Raw genomic sequence first — 21,675 nt, forward strand, 5'->3', positions numbered from 1 at the left:
ACATTAGACCTTCCATCTGCATTTAATTTTTAACTCATCCTTTGAAAATGTCTACTTTTGGATATGCTTTATAGTGTACTAATGTACAGGTGTATACAATTTATAAAAGTTTAAGTGCACATATACTGAGAGTGCTTCTAAAGTTTTACTAATACAGATGAATGATTTCAATGTATATGTACCAAAACATCACCATAGCCTATAAACATGCACAAAAATTTTCTGGCAATTAAAAATAAAATAAAATAAATCAAAAACATCTTTAGAGACCACAAATGTCTAGAATTCCTGGCTGGAACTCTTACTGGATTTTTATGAGGAGTTCCAGGCTGCCATTACCTAAGAGAGGGCAAGGAAACATAATTATTCTAAGATACAAATAATTTGAGTAAGTCTTTTATTTTTTGCAAAATCTGCAACTAGTTTTTCTATTTCAAGGACCCAAAGCATCTGGGCTTGCTCCTTGCTAGAGAGATAAGTGAGTGTTTGGTTGGATAAACTAGATCCACTGAAATGGATGCCTTGGTGCCCTGAAGTGATAACCCACAGGGACAATGGGACTGGTTGCCTGGCAATTATGTCCCTCTATCCTACCTTTCCTGGCTGTATTCTGTACTTTGTTCCTTTGTCACTCTGCTCAACCCTCTTCCTAATCCCATTTTGCTTGTTTACTTTCCAGCTGTCCTGCCCTACATGTTCTCTTTGGCCAGATTTACCTAATTACAGGGAGTGTCTGGACATTGTGTCCTGATCCAATTCTATTCCCCAGGATGACAAACTTGGGAGCTAACATCAGAAATGCCTATTGTCTTCACTGGTGCGCAAAAGTGGGGGTTCTGAAGGTCGCAGATCAGATGCAATGAGCCCCCTAAAACAAAGAGAGGTGGTTGTATTAGAGAAATAGCTAAGGATACAGGCTCCAAGAGAGGCTGAGCATAATTTCAGGGGCAACAACTGGCAGGGGCACTGGAAGGAGGTGCTGAGGTTGAGGACAGCCAAGTTGCTGAGAACAGCATAGAGGGTGGGCAGTGGAAGAGGAGTCCTAAGAGATTCCCTGTTTCTCTGTCTGGGCTATCTGTGCCCCACTCCCACGGGGACTTCATGAGATATTTAAAGTCACAAGGAATACGGTGCATCTTCCTAGGATCTTAATTCTAGATGATGAATATGGAAAACTTCTTGTACTAAAACACAGAAATACTATGGAAAACTATAAAAAGTGCATGCATTTTAGAGGTAATGAAAGGTGTTTTGTTGTAGATCTGCTTGTGTCTTCTTTTCAGATTCCAAGGATTTGCCTCCCCTAATCTGTGCCAGTGGGCAGCCAAGCACAAGGACATCACCCCTGGGTCTGGTCAGTACAAAGGGGTCAAAGAGAGAGGCTACTTCCAGCCCACACAAGCAGGTGAGAAAAACCACTTTGGTTTCCAGCTCCATGCCCTGGGCCAGGAGCACATCCTGGTGTCACAGTCATGTTTGCTGTGGAAATCAGATCCTACCTAGGAGTGTGGTGTCAGCTTCACCTCCCTGCAAGCAGCCTTTGCCTCTCAGCCTCACTTGTCCTGGGAGCTGGGAATAGGGAGAAGTTTCCACTGCCTCAGAGCAAGGTCCCTTTCTGAGGGAGACAGGAATTATTTTTGGGCCCAGTCAGCTTACTGGGAGTCTGAGTGGAATGGTATCTGTCTGTGTGATGTCAAATCACTGATGATCAGAGCAGGGAGGAATCTGACAAACTCCACCCTCACCTAACTCAGTTATTACATGTGAGGATGCTGGATCTCAGAAAGGCAGTTGGCTGGCCTGTTAGTGTTAGAAGCAGAGTCAAAACACCATCTTAGCCTTTCAGCCCAGGGCTGAGTCTCCTCCCCAAATGCTTTGGTTTTGAGAGGAACTGAATGTTCCACCTGCTCCAACTAGGCTAAGGCTTGCCACAATGGTCAGAATTTCCTAGGACAGATTTTGCTAGGGATGAGTCCTAACAAAATACTCAGTGACTTACACCAAAAGGGATCCACAAGAATCTTTATGGTGATGTTGTGGAAAATAGTAAAGGCAGGGACAAAGTAAAAGGCAGATGGTTTATATCCTTTGTGGAACAAGCATCCAATATAATAATGAATATCATTTAAAATCTTGGGTCCATATGTGTTAGTCAGATATCTGTAACTGTGAAGTTCTAAGATTATCAAATTGCAGGGAGGAAAGGTTTAGTTTAACTCACAGTTTTAGATGTTTCAGCCCATGGTTAGTTGGCTCCATTGCCTTTGGATCTGTGGTGGGGAGAACTCAGCAGATGAAGCCATTCACATCATGGCAGCTGGAAGCCAAGAAGGAGGCAAGAAGGGACCAGGGTCCCAATATCCCTTTCAAAAGCACAACCCCAGTGACTTAACCACCTTTCCCTAGACCTCATTTCTAAAAGTTTTCCCACCTACCAAGAGTACCACAGGCTGTGGACCAAGCCTTCAACATGAGTCTTTGCCAGGACATTTCAGATTCAAACTGTAACAAATTGCACTGGTTTAGGGTCTCAGTCGTGGTCACTGAGTCAGTGGAAGCAGCAGTGTGATCTCTAGGTGTTGGACTCTGGATATATTTTATATTTTCTTTATGATTTTCTATATTTTTCAAGTTTTCTGCAATGTCCATTCATTATACAGGTTAAATATCCCTTATCTGAAAGCTCAGAACCCGAATTTTGTATTTTTGTAATATATGTATATCACAGTAATATATGTTACAGTTATAAAAATGTTACAGTAATATATGTAACACACATATACATACAGAGAGAGAGAAAGAGATATTTTGAAAATGGGATCCAAGTCTAAATGCAGAGTTCATTTATGTTTTGTTCATACCTTATACACATAGCCTGAGAGTAATTTTATACAATATTTTTAGTGTTTCTGTGCTTTTTGACTGTAACCTGTCACATTGAGGTCAAGTGTGGAATTTTCTATTTGTGGCATCATATCTGCACCCAAAAAGTTTCAGATTTTGGAATATTCGGGGTTTTGAATTTTCATATTAGGGATGCCAAAGCTGTATTACTGTTATATTATTTTACATTTTAATATACAATATTAAATGTTTTCTTGATTGACTGTAGTTACTAGTTAGTCAAAGTTACCAATATGTTTCATGATTTCTAGATTTATCAAGTAGCCCACTCCTTGTTTCTAGTTTGACCTTTTATTTTGTTGAAAAATGCCTTTTAGTTTATTCCAAGATGATTGATTGTGGGTGGTAAATATATATATATATAATATATATATATATTATATATATATATGTTTTTGTATATTTAAAAATGTCTCTTTTTACCTTACCTTTGAATGATGATTTAGCAGGGAATATAGTTTCTGTTACATTTCCCCCCAGCACTTTGAAGCTATTGTTTGATTGTCTTCTGGCATCGATGTTGCTGATGAAAAGACTGAGGTCAGTTTAATGAGCTTGTCTTTGCAGGTAATCTTTTCTCTCTGTCTCTCTCAGAGCTTTTATGATTTTATCTGGAATATTCTGCAGTGTCACTATGCTTTGCCCAAGTGCAGATTTATCTTTGTTTATTTTGCTTGGCACTTGGTGTACACTTTCAATCTGAGAACTCATCATATCTCATCAATTCTTAGCCATTTCCTCTATGAATATTGCCTTGCCATCAGTTCCTCAGTTCTTTTAGAAGTCTGATTACATGTGTGCTCAGATTTTTTAATCTATCCTATTTGTTTTTTAACTATTAGTTTGCTTTTTAAGTTAAGGTACAATTAAAAAATTAAAGTACAATTTATATACAGTGAAATCTATAGACTTTGTGAGTATAATAATTGGATGAATATATGTACCTGTGTAACCACAATTCCAAATAAAATTTCCATCACCATTAACATTTCCTTATGCCTTCAACCAGTGCATTTCCATTTCTTAGAGACAACAGTTGTGATTTTTTCTACTACAGATTAGATTTTCCTGTTCTTGAACTTCCTATAAATGCAATTGTGCAGAATATAGCTTTTCTATCTGATCTGTTTTACTAAAAATGACTTTGAGATTTAACAATGTTGTTGAATATACCAGTAGCTCCTCTCTTTTTAAAAGCTAAATAATGTTTTATTGTAGAAAAATATCAGAATCTATTTAACCCAATTTCCTGAATCATCTGGGTGGTGGGGAGGCAGAGTCTATTCCACTGACTGCTTTTTTTTTGATAATAAGTTACATTTCCTGTCTTCACATGCCTAGTGATTTTTGACTTCATACCAGACATTGTGGTTAATTTGTTGCAAGGACACCAAATTCTGTTATTCTTCTCTGAAGAATTCTAGCATGGATTTAAATCACTGATTGATTACTTTGGACTTCTGGAGGCTTGAATTTGCTGTTAGTAATAGGGAAGGTCTGTGAAAAGTTCAAGGTGTTTACCAAGCCTTTTTAACTTCATAAGAATCAAGCTTTAAACTCTGATTCTCCTGTGGTGGGCATTTGCTCAGTTTTTTCACTTTTTCAACTTGATTAATTTGAATCTTCATTCTGAGTGTACATTTCAGGAGTAAGCCAACAACTTAAGGAAATTGTCTAAGTCACTTTCCCATCATTGGCCTTTAGTCTAACTGTTAATGGAATCCATGTTCCCAACCGAAACCTCCTGAGCCTGGCCTGTACTGTCTGTATTCTTATCAGTATTCTGGTCTGCTGAGCTCTAATCAGTATTGCACATCAAACACTGCTCACAACATTTTAGGGCTTCCCTAGTCTACATCTCCAAAACTTTTCAAACTTCTGCAAACCAGTTCCAAATGCTTCTAAACTAAATGGTCAGGTATAGTCACAGCAATGGTCCTATTCCTTATACCAGTTTCCTGTCTTAGTCACTTTCCTGTCACTGGGACAAAATATCCAACACCCACAATTTAAAGGAGGAGAGAGATATTTTGGCTCACTGTTTCAGTGAGTTTAGTCCATGGTCAACTGGCTCCAAGGCAGAACAGCATGACAGAAGGCCCTGGTGGAGGATAGCTGTTCACTCCATGGCATTCAGAAAGCAGAGAGAGAATGAGGGAGCTGAGGATGAGAATACACCCTTCCATGTCATACCCTTAGTGACCTGCCCCTTCTGTCTAGGCTTCATTTCTAAATGTGAGACTTTTGGAGGACATTTTTGATCTAAACCATAGCAAGGAGTTTATATGAGATTTTGAGCATATTGTGCTATGATTCTCTCTTTTCCTTGCTTCCTTTCTTCAATTCCAGCTGCTCCAGAGCTTTGTCCTCTAGTAGTTTAGGTTAAACTTTATATATCTATCTAAATATAATATATAATATATTATACATAAAATATATATTATGTATTATCAATTATATTATTAATTATATCATATAATTTGTTATGTATTATACAGCAATATATAATTATATATTATTAATTATATTATTAATATATTTTATTATATATTATTATACATTATATTATAATATTATATATTATTAAATTATAGTCTTATATATTAAATATTCTCTATATATCTAGATATCTAGAGTTTGTAATTGTTAAATGTGCAAGAGTTAGTTCAAAATTGTAAGGAACAGTGAAAAGGGACGTTACTAGAACCTCTGGAGTAAGTCCTAGTCTCCTGTGAGCCACAACAGCACAAGGCAAATTAACTTATTAGACAAAAGAGAAAAAATGAGACTTAGAGAAGAAGCTGAGCTTTGAACCTGATCAGTCCTGCTCTGGGCTGCAAAGACAAAAGCCCCTGAACTTGCCACACCTTTATTCAGTACCTAAGAAGAAACAAATGTAGCAGATGACTCAGGGGACAGTGGTGGAAATTTTAAAACAATGAGGAACTATGCAGATGAAAATTTTGTTCCTCCCAGGATGTTTTCAGCTGTTCAGCTGGTGTAATCTTGTCTTGGAACATCACAACATCACCAGACCATTGAGGTTTTAGCTGTGACCAGAGGCCAAAATGGAGTCATGTCTTGACATGCCATAGCTGGCCTGTAGGCAGAAGAACTAGGCTTAATCATAATTTTAATTGTGAAATGATTTTCCCCCAAAATTATGTAGAATTGCTCCCAGCATATCTCCCTTTCTTTTTGTTTTATGTGAGCGTGCTTTTAGGGAAAAGTGAGCACACCCAACAATGGCTTGTCCCTATATATTGTTAGGACCTATAGTGTGTTTAACTGGCTTAGCTGTCTGTAATAAGCTCTTTTTCAAAGGGCTATTCCCCAACTGTGGTTGGGGGAGAAGGGGCACAAGTTTTATCCAACTGCTTCGAGCTGGGAAGTGTTGATACAGGAAAGACTGCAGTCAGGGGCCCCTTCTAGGGAGCTAATTTAATGGGCCTTAACAAACCACATTATAAATTAGCAATAAAAACCCTTTTTGTAAAGTATATCTGGTGGATATTGGTACAAAATGTCTAGCATATTTGTTGTTGATATTATCTGTATGATCGCTTGGAGTTTGGCAGTCTATAGGCAAGAATAAACAAAAGAAAATTTTTTAAAGAGACTACCACATGCACAGTCAAGGTACAAGCACTAGAAATAAAAAGGGTAGTTTGGGGAAGAAGCATGCTTAGAAATTGTTTTTAAGGGACTGAAATAGTGAATGTAACTTGCTGTAGACCCTCCACTAAATGGAGATTATCCATAAATCAGTTTTTAAAAATAAATTTTGGCTATAAAAGATTAAAAATCTAATAATTTTTTTAAAAAACAATTTTAGCTAAAAACCTTAAAACTCTCATTGAACTAATATAAATTTTATCTTCAGTTAGACTTTTCTACTGGGTGTTTGAGACCAAGTTCCAGTGAGACCTATGTTAAATAAAATTAACATCCTGCTATCTAACAAGATCAATTAAGTCTCCTCAGGCACTGACTTGGAACCATGCATAGAGCCTCTTAGCTCCTCTGTCAGTGTCAGCTGACAGGATATGTCATGGCCTTGCTCAACCATGTTGCTTTTCTGTGAAAGCATGGGAGATTTTTTTCCTCCAGGTGGCACTCCTTTGGCACACCTTTTTGTTGAATCTTACTGTTTTGGTGTTCATCAACCGCTTTGCTCAGGAGGTTGGATGACACCAAAGATGCAGGATCTTGAAGAAGGTTTCTTCATGTTCAGGATCTTTTTGTTGTTGTTGTTGACCTTGGAGGGCCAGTGCCAAAATATTGGCTGTCTACTTAGCCCAGTCACCTTACTAGTTTTGGTCTCTAAACTTTGGTTGTTAAACACCCAGAAGAGAAGATCAATAACATTAGCATTGTAATAGGAGTAGTGAATTTCACTATTATAATTTTACCTGGATATTAGGCATTTTGAAATAAAAATATAGTTAGGAGACTGTTATCATTGCCAATCACGGTTGTTCTAGTAGTTGAATCCCTGTAGAATGTTAACAGAAAAAGGCTTTAAATCATAATATACATAATACTATTCATAATATTTTAGCATGACAATCATGATATTATCTTTCTAATACACTTGAATATGTATCTTAGTATAAAATAGCCATTGTTAAACATATTCACTCCCCCTAAAAAATGTATGAAAAAGGCTCTTACCTAAGCAGATATCTTTTGATAGGGATGTTGTCTAAGGAAAATATATTGGCTTACAAATGTACCTGTTATCATAAGTGATTGTAGCATAAGAGAAAGGCAAATATCTGAATCAAAAGATTATTACCATAAACAACATGTTGGAAGACCCATACAATTAGAGGGCATGGATACATTTTGTACACCAGAAAAGTAGAAGTAATAAGTATCACAATGATATAAAACCTTATGTCATTCAATGTGGCTTGGTACCAAAAGCATCTTTCTAATAACACCTTTGTTTATCAAAATTAATCTCTTGAAGATGTCCAATGTAGGCATATCAAATAACATATTTAGAACTTAACCAATGTAAACATTTTATAATAACATATTTAGAGCTTAAACTTTGATGATAACCAATGTAATCAATTTATAATAACATATTAAGGCAATGTCAGGGTGTGTCTACCATAAGGTTATGAAAATTATTGGGGGTCCCATTAGTGAATTAAGACCAGAATAATTATTTTCTGGGCAGCTACTTCTTTATTCACCAAGGGGAGTCCCATTTAGCAGTCTCTCCAAACCCAAGGGTTTCTATTTATTTACTTTGACAAACAAAACCAATTTTTTTTAAATTTTTATAACTGAATAATCTACAATACTATTACTGGGCCTGAAACCTCCCTCTTAAACATTTTTAGATATTTTCATCTCTTTGTGTCTCTGAGGTATAAGTGAATTACTCTGTCTTACTTTCCAGTTTTCTAATACTCTTTTTTTTCGGTACCGGGGATCGAACTTGGTTCCTCACACTTGAGAGACAGCTAGCAGAATCACTGAGCTAAATCACCAGCCCTCTAATACTCTTTTGACTCTGTCAAGTTTAGACTTATGTGTTGTGCTTCTATTTTTAAAGAGATTTTTACATACTCATGTATTCTTATTAATTCTGATTTTTTATTTTATAATTTCTTTAAAATTATTTCTTTTCGTGGATATCATTTATTCCATTGTTTTGGGGTATTATCACAAAAGAATTTAATTAAAATTCATTTTGTGATTGCTCAGTTATTTTAATTTTGTGTGAAGTAATTTCATCTCTCAATTGTTGATTTTTCTGATTATCTTTCTTAGTATTAGTTTTTTTTCTATTTTTATAACATTTTATATAACTCATAAAACAGTGCTTGTATAAAAATTCACACAATGTTGCTAGACAGCACACAATTTGCAAAAATGTCCTGGGTTTTTGTTACATTCAGTTTTCTAAGGATGCAGTCAAATCAATAGTAAAATGCAGACAGTATATGACAATTCATTATCTGTTTATTATTATTCATTATCTCATTATTTTGTCTTCTCAGAGTATTAACTCTGATATCCACTTTGTGCAGGGTCTGCTCTTACTAGGAGTCAGAAAAGCATTCAGGCTGGATCTACCAAGGCAGGTATTTCCACATGGCAGTGATGGTCCTTGGGGCCCCCACCCACAATTCAGGATCATGGTCTCCACAGCCAGCCAGGAGCCTCCCCAGGGGACTCAAGGCCCTGCTAACTGGGCACGGAGCAAAGCTCTTCAGGGCTGTGCTGTGGTGAGTCAGGCCCTCGACTCTTACCATCCAAACAGCCAATCCCCTCACCACGGAGCAGATCCCATGGTTGGTTGGTCACTACTGCAGGTAGCTCCACCCTCAACTTAAACAAAAAGGAACGGTTGGGATCAAGACTGAACAGGAAGGGCACACCAGCACTCAGGACAACAGACACTTTATTCCCTGTCAAGTGTTTGTTACCATGTAGACACAGACATGAGAACTAAAGCAGGATTCGAACACAGTACATTCATGACTACCCTCAGACATTCTTTAACACCTTACTAACAGAAAACCATGACCACTACCACCTACTGTGACTTACTATTTTACTTATCCTCAAAATGTGTCTGTGCTGTCTTTAATCCTTGGGATCTAAGGGAAAAAAATTCCAAAACACAAACAAGTAAAATCAAAGAATTTGAATGGAGGGAAGCAACAGATTTTATGGAACACATTAGATTCTGAAAAAATAAGCATTTTTGCATTTTTGCTTCATGTAAAAATCTTGCCCACTGGAGCCACCTGTATGGGTGAAGTGAGTGCACTGTACAGACAGAACACAGACCAGAGGACCAGAAACATCTCCCAGAGCACATCCACCCCTCTCACAGAAAGGGGTCACAGGGTTTGGGGAGATGCCCCACACAGGAAAGGTGTAAAGGAAACCATCAAAATGCAGTTTCTAAAACTTTAACATGCTTTAGTTTGGAAACAGACATTTAATTCTCACAACCTGTTGATTTCTCTGATGTGACTAAATAAGAATTTTTAAAAATAAATGATTGTGCTTCTGAAGTTGCAGGGTCACATTCTACTCTCTAGAAAGCAGGGTCATTTTCACATGGCTTGGAATCCTCTTGGATACATCCTAGAGTCCAGAAAAAATTCCATGGTACCCCCAACCAGCAGGGCCAAGCGTACAGGGCCACAGCCATCTTTGGGTAGGGGTTTGTGTGTGTGTGTGTGTGTGTGTGCGCGTGCGTGCCTGCATGTGCGCATGTGCGCACGCTAGGAAAACTAAGGCCAAGAGAAAGGCCTAAATGAATGGGGGAGAAAGGTGAGTCTCCGGGCTGCCCCAGTCAGTATTAGTTTTCCATTTGAGTTTTCAGATTCATTTTGTTGAGATGGGAGTATTTTTCCCTACACTTTTCCTATGGCTAACCCTACCTAGACTTTTATAGCAAGTGCCTCTACTTGCCTCCTGGGGCATCTCACTCAGAACAAAGTGTTGGAGTGTTTGGGGATCTCAGCCCATGATATTTCTGATATCTCAGGACTACTGCCCAACTTTATCAGACAAGGAGTATGTCCTACCTTCCATACTTACGTTAGCATTTGAATAAAGACTCACATCAAATGGTGGGATCTATATCTACCTGCCTTATTTTTAAAGAGACCTTTGTGACTGCTTCAATCAATAGTTTATGATAAAAGTGATTTATGTGACTTCTGCATCTAGAGGATAAAAGTGCCACCCATTTTTAGGGTTTGCTGTCTTGGGACTCTCACTCTCACTTTTGGAACACACCTACTAAGCACTAACCCACATGGAGAGAATACATGCAGGGCCAGCCAGCAGCGCAGTTGAGGTCCAACACTACAGCCAACATGAACCCCAGGCATGGGAACAAAGACACTTCCAGGTGATTCTAGCCAGCAAGTCACCTCCAGCTGAGCCCTAGACATTCTTGCTGTGCCCGTGTCTGAATGCCTAAACTACAAAATTCTTGAGCAAAATACAATGGCTTTTTTTACCTTGCAGAATGTTGAGGAGCTTGTTATGCAATAGTAACTGGAATACCTAGGCTGTCTAGTAGTTTGGCTCTTGGACCCTCTACCAAAGATAAGTGCTTGTTGGCTTAGGAATCCATGGCCAAATAATATTGCTGATAGCTCACAACTGGTCACTGGCCAGTGGTGGTTTTACCTATATTGTAATAAAAGCTGTGCCTGCTTCTTCTGACCTCCCCAGGTGGACAGTTTTAGCTGTGAACAATTTTAGCTGTGCACAATTTTAGCTCAGTGGAGCCCCTGTCAAGGCTGTGTGGGAAACTGTTCATCTTCCTTTAACAAGCATGGAACTCCTACCCTGTCCCTGGCTCTGGTGTCACCCTGGCTTCTTGGAACTGTTGTCCCTTCTACTCCCCAGAAACCAAGCTCTCGGCTGATAGAGAATATCATTTTGGAACCCAGGTTAGCAAGCCTGGTGCTTCAGCTCTGCTTCTACCTATGGAGATGTTCACCTTGATTTATGTCTTTTAAAAAATTTTCTGTTATATTTCACTTTTTGTATCATCATTGTGTTTGCACATAGAGAGGAAAATGGAAAGACTGAATTTACAGCACTATTACAGCTAACAACCCTTTTATGCTGCTCATAAAGTCAGGGAATAAGTCTTTGAAATCAACTCTACGTCACTGCTCCTCTCAGTTTTACAGTCTCCACTCCTCTTTAGCATCCACTGTCCTCCTCCTATCCAGCCTTTGCACAGCCCCACTTAGCTTCCACTCACTTAACCAGGAAGAACCCTATTGTGTTAGCTTTCCGACTGTGTTTCCTATTGTGTTAGCTTTCCTCATTCCTGTTGTGTCGCCTTTCCATCACTGTGATAAAATGCCTGAGTAAAACAATTTAAGAAGTTTATCATGGTTCACGGTTTCAGTCCATGGTTGGCTGGCTCCATTCCTATGGCCTGTGATGAGGTAGAACATCATGGTGGTGTGAGCGTGTGGAGCAGGCTGCTCACCTCATGGTAGCCAGAAATCAGGGGTGGGGGAAGGGACCAGGGATGAGATATAACCTTCAAGGGCATACCTCTGAGGACTTCCTTCCTTCAAGTAGCTCCCATAGGCCCTACCTCTTCAATTTCAGCCACCTGAACAATGCCATTAACTGAGACCAAGTTTTTAGCACATGGCCTTTGTGGGATACTTAAGCTCCAAACCATAATAGCTACTAAAAAGTTGGGAAGTGTGATGAACAGAGAAATGCCTCTCCAATGTCCATGTTTTAATCTTTAGAATCTATGACTATGTTACCTTATGTGGGAAAAATATGACTGCCATATTATTAATGTAATGATTCTGAGATCGAGAGATTACCCTGGATTATCTGGGAGGGCTCAGTATGACCAGAAGGGTCCTCAAAAGAAAGTCGAAGGCAGAGAAAGGGATGACAAGGGAAACAGGCTAAGAGGAAGTGGCGGGGGGAGAGAGATTGTTATGCTGGCTTTCATAATAGAGGAAGGATATGAGGCAAGGAAGGTAGGGAGCCTCTAGAAGCTAGAAAAAGCAAAGACAAGAGTCTCACCCCAGAGTTCCGAAAAAGAATGCAGTCTCCCTGCTCACCCATGTGAACTTCTACCCTTTAGAACTGTGAGAGAATAGAGTTGTGTTCTTTCTTTTCTTTTCTTTTCTTTTGAAACAGGGTCTTGCTATGTAGCTCAGGCTGACCTTGAACTCACTATGTAGCCCAGGCTGGCCTTGAACTTGCAGCAATTCTCTCGCCTCAGTCTCCTGAGTGCTGTGATTACAATCATGCACCACCATACCTGGCTAGAATTGTGTTCTTTTATGTGATAGCAATAAGAAACTAGCACAGGGACTGAAGTTTTAACCTCCCTAGAAATGTTTGAAATCTAAAATGGGATTAGAGGAGAGCATTTAGATGTTCCCTTGTGTCAGTGTTTGGACCTTCTGTGCCAATGCATTGCTGTGGAACAGTTTTTATTTCTCTAGAAGGCTTTGTCTTCAGTGTGAGGAGGACAATAGCACGAGCTGTGAAAATTCATGAAGTTCTCAGCCTATGTGCTGGTGGCCTGATGGGACTCTGCGACTCTCAGGGGAGAGGCCAGCCTGGTAGAGAAGCACCGAAGTTCACAAATGGCCCTAGTGAGGTCTTGCCCTTCAGCCCCACATGCCCAGCGAGGTCACTGGTGGGTCCTCTAACAAATGGTATGGAGGAGCAGGTTGCAGTAAGAAACAAAGGTGATTTTGCTTTACCTTCTTCAGAGTAGCAATATGTCAGCAGCCCCCAGAGAGGCTGAAAGTAAATGAATCAGTGCTAGAAAGTGAAGGATACCATCCGCACTGAATGGTGAAAAGGACTCCCGAACAGTATCTTCATTGATTTTTTTCTGTAATTGATACAGCATCTTGGTTTGCCTTCGGGCTTCAGCAGGAGAAAACAAGGAGCCATGTACACAGAGCTTCCTGGTTTCGGAATTTAATAAAAAAAATCCCCCTGTACGAGCTCTCTTTTCTTTCCCTTCACCATTCCTTCTTTTCTCTCCCTCTTTTTCTGCTTCCTTCATGTCTTCCTCCTTCCCTTCCTTCCTCCCAGTCCCTCCCCCAGCCCTTCCTCTCTGCGACTCAAAATAAGAGTTTAGACAATATAGTACTGGAAACCTGTTTTTGCTGGCCATGACATCAAGGACCTTAGGAAAGCAAACAAAGAGCGCATTCCATCTTTCATGCTGGCTTAAATCTCATTTGGACAGAAGCTCAGTATTTTCACAGAAATATGTATCAGTCACAGATGCCGTATCTGAGAACTGCCCTCTGGAGCAGGATGCTAGGGTTTGGGCTCCCTCAGGGGCTCCCAGGGAGCCCCAGCAGGAGGTGGGGAGATCTCCCTCACCTGCAGGGCATCCCCGCTGGCCTCAGTGGCAGAGCCTGCTCCCGGCTATTTGCTGCTTATGGATTTCAGAGATGAGAAAGCAGAAGTCAGCTTTACAATTTTCAAGACCCCTGAATCAAGTCACTCTGTAGGCCAAGCCTGATAGCTGAGGTGGGGTGTTGTTCCCGGCTTGAAGATGCCTTGATAAGACCTAGAAGGAAAGGGGAGGGAGTGCCTAAACCAGAGGGAAATGCTCTCTGCAGCTTTATCAGCTGCCACTGGCTGGGCTGTCCCAGGGGAAGCAGGATTTGGTGGAGGGGAAGGCAGATTGCCTGATAATCTCTCCTTGTACCAGACATGCCTGCCTGAGTGTGCTCAGAGGAATGGAACACTTCAGACCTTCTGGCAGAAAAATACGCCATCAGGCCAGATGCTAGTCTTGGAACAGAGGAGGCTGAAAATGTGAAAAGAACCCGGTAGTCTCTACTTTCTAGTATTGTTTCATTTGATTTATTTTCATTTGTCTTAAAGCTGACTCCAAATTTGCCTTTGGAAATCATATTCACTCATTTGACAAGTATTAAGTTTGTGCTGTGCACCAGGCATGGTACTTTATGTTGTGAATATAAATGGTCAGCAACAAATCAGGTGATGTTTCCTCATAAGTGAAGGAGATGAATTTCAATTGAAGACTTTTACAAATAAATGTAAATGGACCAGTGTGGTATGCACTATGGAGAAGACATTGTGGGGGATGCAGGTGAGACAGGCTTGGTGAAGAAGGTCAGTAAATAGTTTCCTGAGAAAGTAGTGACTTAGTACAGGGAGTTGAAATCTTTGGGAAGAATATAACAAAGTTAATTGAGAAAGGGAGTGAGAGAGTGTCTAAGAATAAAGCAAGCATGTGCAAAGGCCCTGTGGCATGGCAGTTTCAGGGAATGAGAAGAGCCACAAGAGGATTGGCCACTCTCAGGCTTTGTTAAGAATTTTATCCATTATCTTAACAGCAGTTGGACAGCTTTTTAGCAGCTTTAATATGTGTATGTATGTACAGTAATTAGGTGTAACTGGGTGTTGGTTGGGATGAAGGTTGAGGTGGAGAGGACTGAGTAGATGGAATCTGTGTTAATCAGTTTTCTGTCACTGTGACCAAATACCTGTGAAAATCAATTTAGAGGAGGAAAGACTTATTTTGGCTTGTGGTTTCAGAGTTTTGTCTTTGCTTGACTGGTTCTATTGCTGTGAGACTGAACCTCATGGTGGAAGGGATGGCAGAACAAAACTGCTGGGAAAGAGACAGAGAGAAAAAGAGCAGGCAAGGAAGGGTGAGGGACAAGATAAACCCTTCAAAGACACCCCAGGGATCTGCTTCCTCCAACTGGGCCCCTGCTCCTAACAGCCTACTCAGCTACGAGCTCAGCATGATCCAATCACTTCTCCAAAGCCCATCAGCTGGCCTTTGGAGTGCACTTTAGATCCAAACCACAACAGAGTCAATGGACATTTTTGGGGGACAATTGTATTTGGTAGTGGGTTGGTTGAGGAAAGTAACTGAAGAGAAAATGTGAGCAACTCCTAGGTTTCCGGCCTGAGCAGCAATTGCATGGGTTATGTTGCCATTTGGTAATGAGGAGAACCATGGAGAAGGGGTAGATTTGGGATGAGCATGAATTTGGCATCAGTCACATTGAGGCGGAGATGGTGACAGCCCTCACATGCTCTTCAGCAGGTGCCCTCTGGGGCTTCCTCCTCCCTGTACTCACTGCCTGTCGGAGACCTGTCCCTCCACAGTGGCTGGCTCACCCTGCCCTGTGCTCCCGCCCCAAAAGTCAAACTCCAAATAAAGCAGTAAAACAATTCTTATGGAGCTCTCTTAACAAGGAAAAATTGGTCTAGTCTACTTCATTTTCCTTTCAGCAATCTGCTTTGAACTTGAAAGGGAGATAGGATTTACTAGGGAAGAATGAGAAGTAAGAAGGTTTAGAGGTGGCTTAGGGAACCTAGAAGCAGGGCAGACACTTACCAGCCCTCTAGGTGATGAGTTTCCCTGGCTTCCTGTGACTTCCCTTCATTCGGAGCTCCTTTGTCACTCCCTCTTACCTGGATGTGTCTCCCCTGCCCCAAGAAGTGCATAGGACTCTAAGTCAGGATTGCCACCCTAGTTATGTATTAGAAGTGCCTAGGGGAGACTAAAAATATACAGACATTGGGGCTTACCTAAAACCAATTAAGTCAGAGCCTTTGGCTCTGGGGTAGGTGATTTTAATGTCTTTCGAGGTCTGAGAACCATTGCCTGGGACACTGCTGTCTTTGTCAAACTCACGGGCTCTGGCTTCTGTTCTTTGTGGTCTTATTAGGGGGTAAATAGTTAAGATAAGAAGCTAGATGAGGCTAAGGTGTTAGAGACGTGATGGTAGAATGGGCCAAGCTTTTAGGTGATGTATTTCCATCTGCATGGGACCCTTGGTTTATTTCTGTCCGCTTCTTCCCTGCTAAGCTGTAGCTGTCATCCGGCCCCAGCCACATCACAGGCACCCCTCACCACCAGCGAGGCGGGGGAGTGTCTAGGGAGAGCCTGATCTACCTGCAGGTGGCTCCCCAGAGAGCCATGATGAGCTCCTCCTTCTTTTTTTAAAATTTATATATTTATTGGTACATTTTAGGCATACAATACATTTACATTTATCATTGGGTGTTTGTACCCATACATGATGTATCTTGGTTCTTATTTTTTCTCCCATTACCTGTGCGCCCTTCATCCCCTCCACCCTTCCCTATTTACACAGACTTTGATTCCATTTCTTTTTCTTTCTCATAAATTTTCCTCTCCCTTCTTCCCTTTCCCCTTCCCCTCCCGCCATCCCCAAACCCTTGGACCTTTTCCTATTTCAAATTATCACTTATTCATTTTAATCATTTTCATCCTTAGAGCTCCTCCACCTTACGCTGGTTTGAGGAACAGCTGTGGCTATCCATGGTCCCCTCCCTGACCCAGGTGATAGCCCACCTGACAGAGGCCTCCCAGCATTTCAGCCAGGCCCTGAACTAGTTTAGCTACCATGGATAGAACATATCTCACCTATACTACTAGACCACAGACTTGCTCCTTTCTTTCTTCTTATAATGTAGCCTGTATATCAGGTTGATAGTTCTTTTTCCATTCTTAGTTTGCTAAGAATTTTTAAAAATTATGAATGGATGTTGGGTTTTATCAACTTACTTTCATTGTATCTACTGAGATAGTCACATGGTGTTTGTCAATCACTCTGTTAATGTGAAATGTATTGATCTTTTTCTTCTAATCTGAAACCAAACTTGCATTCCTGGAATCAATTCAATTTGCTTATAAAATAGATATCATTTTTATATTTAAAAAGAAAGGAAAAGACCCAGAGTCCTGAGAGGTGAAATAGGTTAACCAAGACCACAAAACTAACCAGAGGGAGAGTTGGGTCTTGAATAGACTCTGTCAATTCTGAAGTCTATGTTTTTGGCCCCAAAGCCTTCTTGGAACCTCCTGGGAAGGGCTGAATTAGGAGGTCTGCAGAAGAAGGCACTAGGGAAGGTGACCATGACTGCCTTTCAGAGAGGCAGAAGGGAATCTGGCAGTCCTGATGGATGAAGGGGAGAGGGCCATGCCAAGCACTATGTGATGGCAACATCTTAAGGAGAGAGGGGTGAGGATAGAGCACTGGACTCAACTGCTGAAGTCTTTGGGAGCCATTTTCAGGGCACAGCAAGGATGGGAGCTGCCTGAAGTGAGAGGGGATCAGGAGTTGAAAAAGCAGGAACTAGAAGTGTATATGTCTCTTTTAAGGAAATTGTGGTCAAATGAAAGGCAGAAATAGTAGCATACTGCAGACAAGACAAAGGAAGAACGTACTAAAATGCCCACATGCAGAAGTCAAGCACCAGCGAGGAGGGACAGAAAGGTGAGAGAGTGACAAATCTTCCCAGGCTAGGGATCTGATTTATTTTATTCTTGCTACTTCTCAGTTTCCATATCTGTAAAATGGAGATAATCATAATAGCTGCTTTAAAGGGCTATGAAGAATAGAGAGTATCCAGCATATAGTATGGATGGAGTCATAATTTCTCCACCTTGCTCAACACATTCTATCTGCATGATAGACTGCTTTAAGCCCCATGTCCCAGAACAGTGAGCTCCGTAGCTGCCTCCCAGCCTGGATGGGTGAGTGATATGCAAGTGCTGCAGGGTGGAGGAGGAGAATCTAGCTCCTCTGCTCTGCCTCTAACTCAGCTTTTTAGGTGTTTCCTTTTAGCTTCTAGTAATCATCTTAATATAATTATTTTGCAAGCAAATAATGCAAGCATTATTATAATTATTTTGCAAGCACTTAGTCCTCACCACAAATGGTGCAGTGACAAATCTCTGGGTATCAAAGTGAGGGGAAAGTCTTGCATGTCTTTTCATGGAAAAAGGTGTGGTATGTGTGGGCAACCACACTCCTTCCTTGTTTGGCTGCTGGTTCCCTAGTCTGTCCCTGAGCATGTGTCTGTGGGAAGGATTTCAGGCTGAACATCAGATAGTCTGCCCTATTCTACTGGCAGGAAGATTCATGGATGTCTTACTTCTTCATTGCTGGAACAAAATACCTGACACCTACAAGTTAAAGGAGCAAAGATTTATTTATCTCACAGTTTGTAGAGGTTTCAGCCTATAGTCAGCTGGCTCCAAGGCAAGGTGGCATGCTAGAGGGGCATCGCAGAGGAGAAACAGTTCATGGCATGGTAGGCAGGAGGTAGGAAGAAGTGAGCACCCAGCCTTCCTTTTCCTTTCCCAGCCAGGCTACAAGCCTATTGGATGGTGCCATTCACACCCAGGGTAGGCCTTCCCATTATCCACACCCAGAAATATGCTACACCAATCAGTGGGTTAATTTAGTTATCACACATCCTTAATTTATATCCACACACCCTAGATCCAGCCACCTCTCAAAAGCCTCACCTATGAGCTCATAAGGCTTTGAGGGAACATCTGGATACAAGCCACAACAATATGTAACCTCAGGCAAATGGCTTCATATATTTGGATTTAGATGGTTTCTTGGGAGGGCAGTGGGCCTTGATTCTGATAGCTGACCCTGCTTCTTAGCCTTCCCAAGGCTGCTGCACATTATTGCTGTCTACCCAGAGGTCAGGGTGCCCCAGGTACATTTGTATGTTCACCAAGGGTTGCTCAGCAAGGTCAATGTTGTCAGTCATGAGAAAAAAAAACCCACTGAGGAACAGCACAGCTGAGTCTTTAGGGGATTCAAGAGGCTGGCTACATCCCTTAGTTATTTGTACTGGATTTGTTTTGTTTCAAAGCCAAGATCTGGCATGGTACAGTGAGCCCCATAGCTGTCTCCCATGCAAGACCTGGGTATATCAGGCATCTTGTTTGAAGTCCTTTACATGTTAGCACCAATACATGTGTGATGCTTTTCTGAGAGGAGGGTTTTAGGAGGGAGACTACCAGGGCCTGGAGGAGGAGGTGGGCAGAGTGGATAAAATAGAAGACCACTGGGACTAGCTAGGGCAACAGAGGATTCTCATACCCCACAGCTGATCTAGTTGTGCCTCAGTCCCATTGAACTTCCTTTGTGCCTCAGTTTCCACATCCTCAGTGCTCTTCCCTCATAATATCAGCACTCAACATTGGATGACATTCACTGTGGACTGGGATTGTTCATTACACACTCAATCCCTACAGTATCCTATGTATTAGTGCCAGTACTGTCCTCAGTTAACAGACCAAGAAACTGAAGCTCAGACAGGTTACATGACTATGGTAAGTAATACAGCTATAATTCCAGAGCTAGGATGCAAACGTAGGCAGCCTGGCTCTGCTCTGCGCTGGCAGCTCTAATGACTTATTGCCTTGTTGCATTTGGAATCAACCCAACTTATTTATAAAATGATATCTTCTCCTCTCTCTGTGGATAAGCCATCTCTGCTCCCCTGTGGTCCCAAATCTCCAACTGTACACTGAATTTCACCCTCTCTTTCCTAGTTAAGGTCCTGGTTCTGGAGACTACCCTTCTATCCTGCATTATCAAGTTTCCCCTCCCTGTTTTATCATTCCTATCATCTTATAAACATGCCAACCAACATTCTCATATCCTTATAAAAGATAAAGCTATCTTGTTCATTTCTAGTCCTTGCCTCATCTTTTACTCCCTTTTGTAGCAAAAACTCTGCAAGGCTTTCTGTACAGCACTTGCTATCCAATTGCTTTCTTCTGTTCTTTCTTGACTGTACTATAACAAGGCTTTTGCCCTGACAATCCTAAGGTATTACTTTTGTGGAGGTCATGGTGATTTCAGTGTTGCTAAAACCAATGGTCAATTCTCAGTCTTCGTTTTATTGGCCATAGCATCTGTACTTTACTCAGTTGTCCTTTCTTTTCTCTTTGACCCATTTTCTCCACCTTGCTTCCTGAACGCTAAGCACTTTTATGGCTTTGGTTTCATTTCACTGACAGCGCATCTTCAGGATAATTTGCTGTTCTCTACATCTCCGCAGCTTCCAAGCAGTGGCCTTCCCTAAAGCTCAGTCAGTCTGGGAACCTCTTTTCCACCTTCTCTCACTCCCTTGATCATCTTATCAAGGATCCCAGCTTTAAATATCATCCTTTAAGCTAGTTTGTCATACATTTGTTCTCATCCCTGAACTCTAGACTTGTACAGTAGCCACCAGCACAACTCTTGTATCCGTCCTTGAAAATGAACTTCTGATCTTTACCTCCAAACTTGCTCCTCCCTCCAGTTTCCCCAGATCACCTTCCCCAGAGCAGTCACATCCTTCCAGGTGCCCAGGCCAAAACCTTTGGAGTCAACCAGGATTTTCTCCGTCTCTCACACTCCATGCCCAAATCATCACAGAATTCCGTTGGGTCTATCTTAACAATACACCCAGGATCTGACTATTTCCTGACCTCTGTGTTTCCTTCTTATCTGCATAGCACAGTGCATAGAAGTTAGAGTGCCTCGTTCAAAATCAAATCAACTTTTTTTTTTCTGTTTAAAACCTTCTAATAGATTTCATCTATGTGTAAAATCCAGAGTCTAAAAAATCTTCAAGGCTCACTATGATTTCCACTCACTCCCTATTATGCCTCCGATTTTCTCTCTTCTAGAGAAATAAAATTTTTCTACTTGTTCATTTCTGTCTAGCCACAGTGGTCCTTGCTGTTTCCCAAACATGAAGAGAATATGTTTACCTCAGGACCTTTACACGTGCTACTGTCTGCCTGGAACGCTCTTCCCTCAGATAGCTACCTCTTTCATTGAAGAGTTCATTGCCTCTTTCAATGAAGAGTTCTGTTATTGGCCTAGCTATGATTGTTAGCATTGCTTTATTTTTCCATAGTACATGCCAACATTTGATATTTTGTATATTTTAATTACCTATTTTGTTTATTACCCATATCTCCTATTAGTATGTGAGCTCCATGAAGGGAGCAAGATTGTTTACTGCTTATCTCTATCATTGAAGACAATGGCTGAAGCACAGTAGCTGCTCAAAAATTATCTGCTGAACAGATATAGAATCTTCAAAATGGAGGTTCTTATATCATTGCTTTGCTCTTAGATTAAGTAATATGTGATCGTAACATATTCATGGTAAATAAAAGCAATTATTTTCTTTTTAATTATTTTTTGAGTTGGTAAATAATATTGTATATATTTATAGTATACAACAAGAGGGTTTGAAACATGTAAGCATTGTGGAATAACTAAAAAAGGCTAATAAACATATGCATTACATACTCATACTCATCACATACTTACCATTTAGTTTTGGTGAGAACCAAATCTACTCTCAGTAATCAGAGGCATGCAATATATTTTTCAACTATAGTTATCATGCTGTAATCACTATAGAGCCCTTGAACTT

General features: G+C 40.8%; 1 long non-coding RNA gene across 1 annotated transcript in view; it reads left to right on the forward strand.

Moving 5' to 3' along the window:
• The window catches only part of LOC147830061 (uncharacterized), a 111,699-nt gene that overhangs the window by 37,635 nt on the left and 52,389 nt on the right, over window positions 1–21,675 (forward strand). Inside the window, exon 2 of the long non-coding RNA XR_015443374.1 lies at window positions 1,284–1,405. This is a non-coding gene — a long non-coding RNA (uncharacterized LOC147830061). The remainder of the gene's footprint in view (window positions 1–1,283; window positions 1,406–21,675) is intronic.

This window comes from Heterocephalus glaber, unplaced genomic scaffold (assembly GCF_053883595.1).
Source record: "Heterocephalus glaber isolate CG9 unplaced genomic scaffold, H.glaber_assembly_v1.0 deba00000331, whole genome shotgun sequence".
Classification (NCBI taxonomy): Eukaryota; Metazoa; Chordata; class Mammalia; order Rodentia; family Bathyergidae; genus Heterocephalus; species Heterocephalus glaber.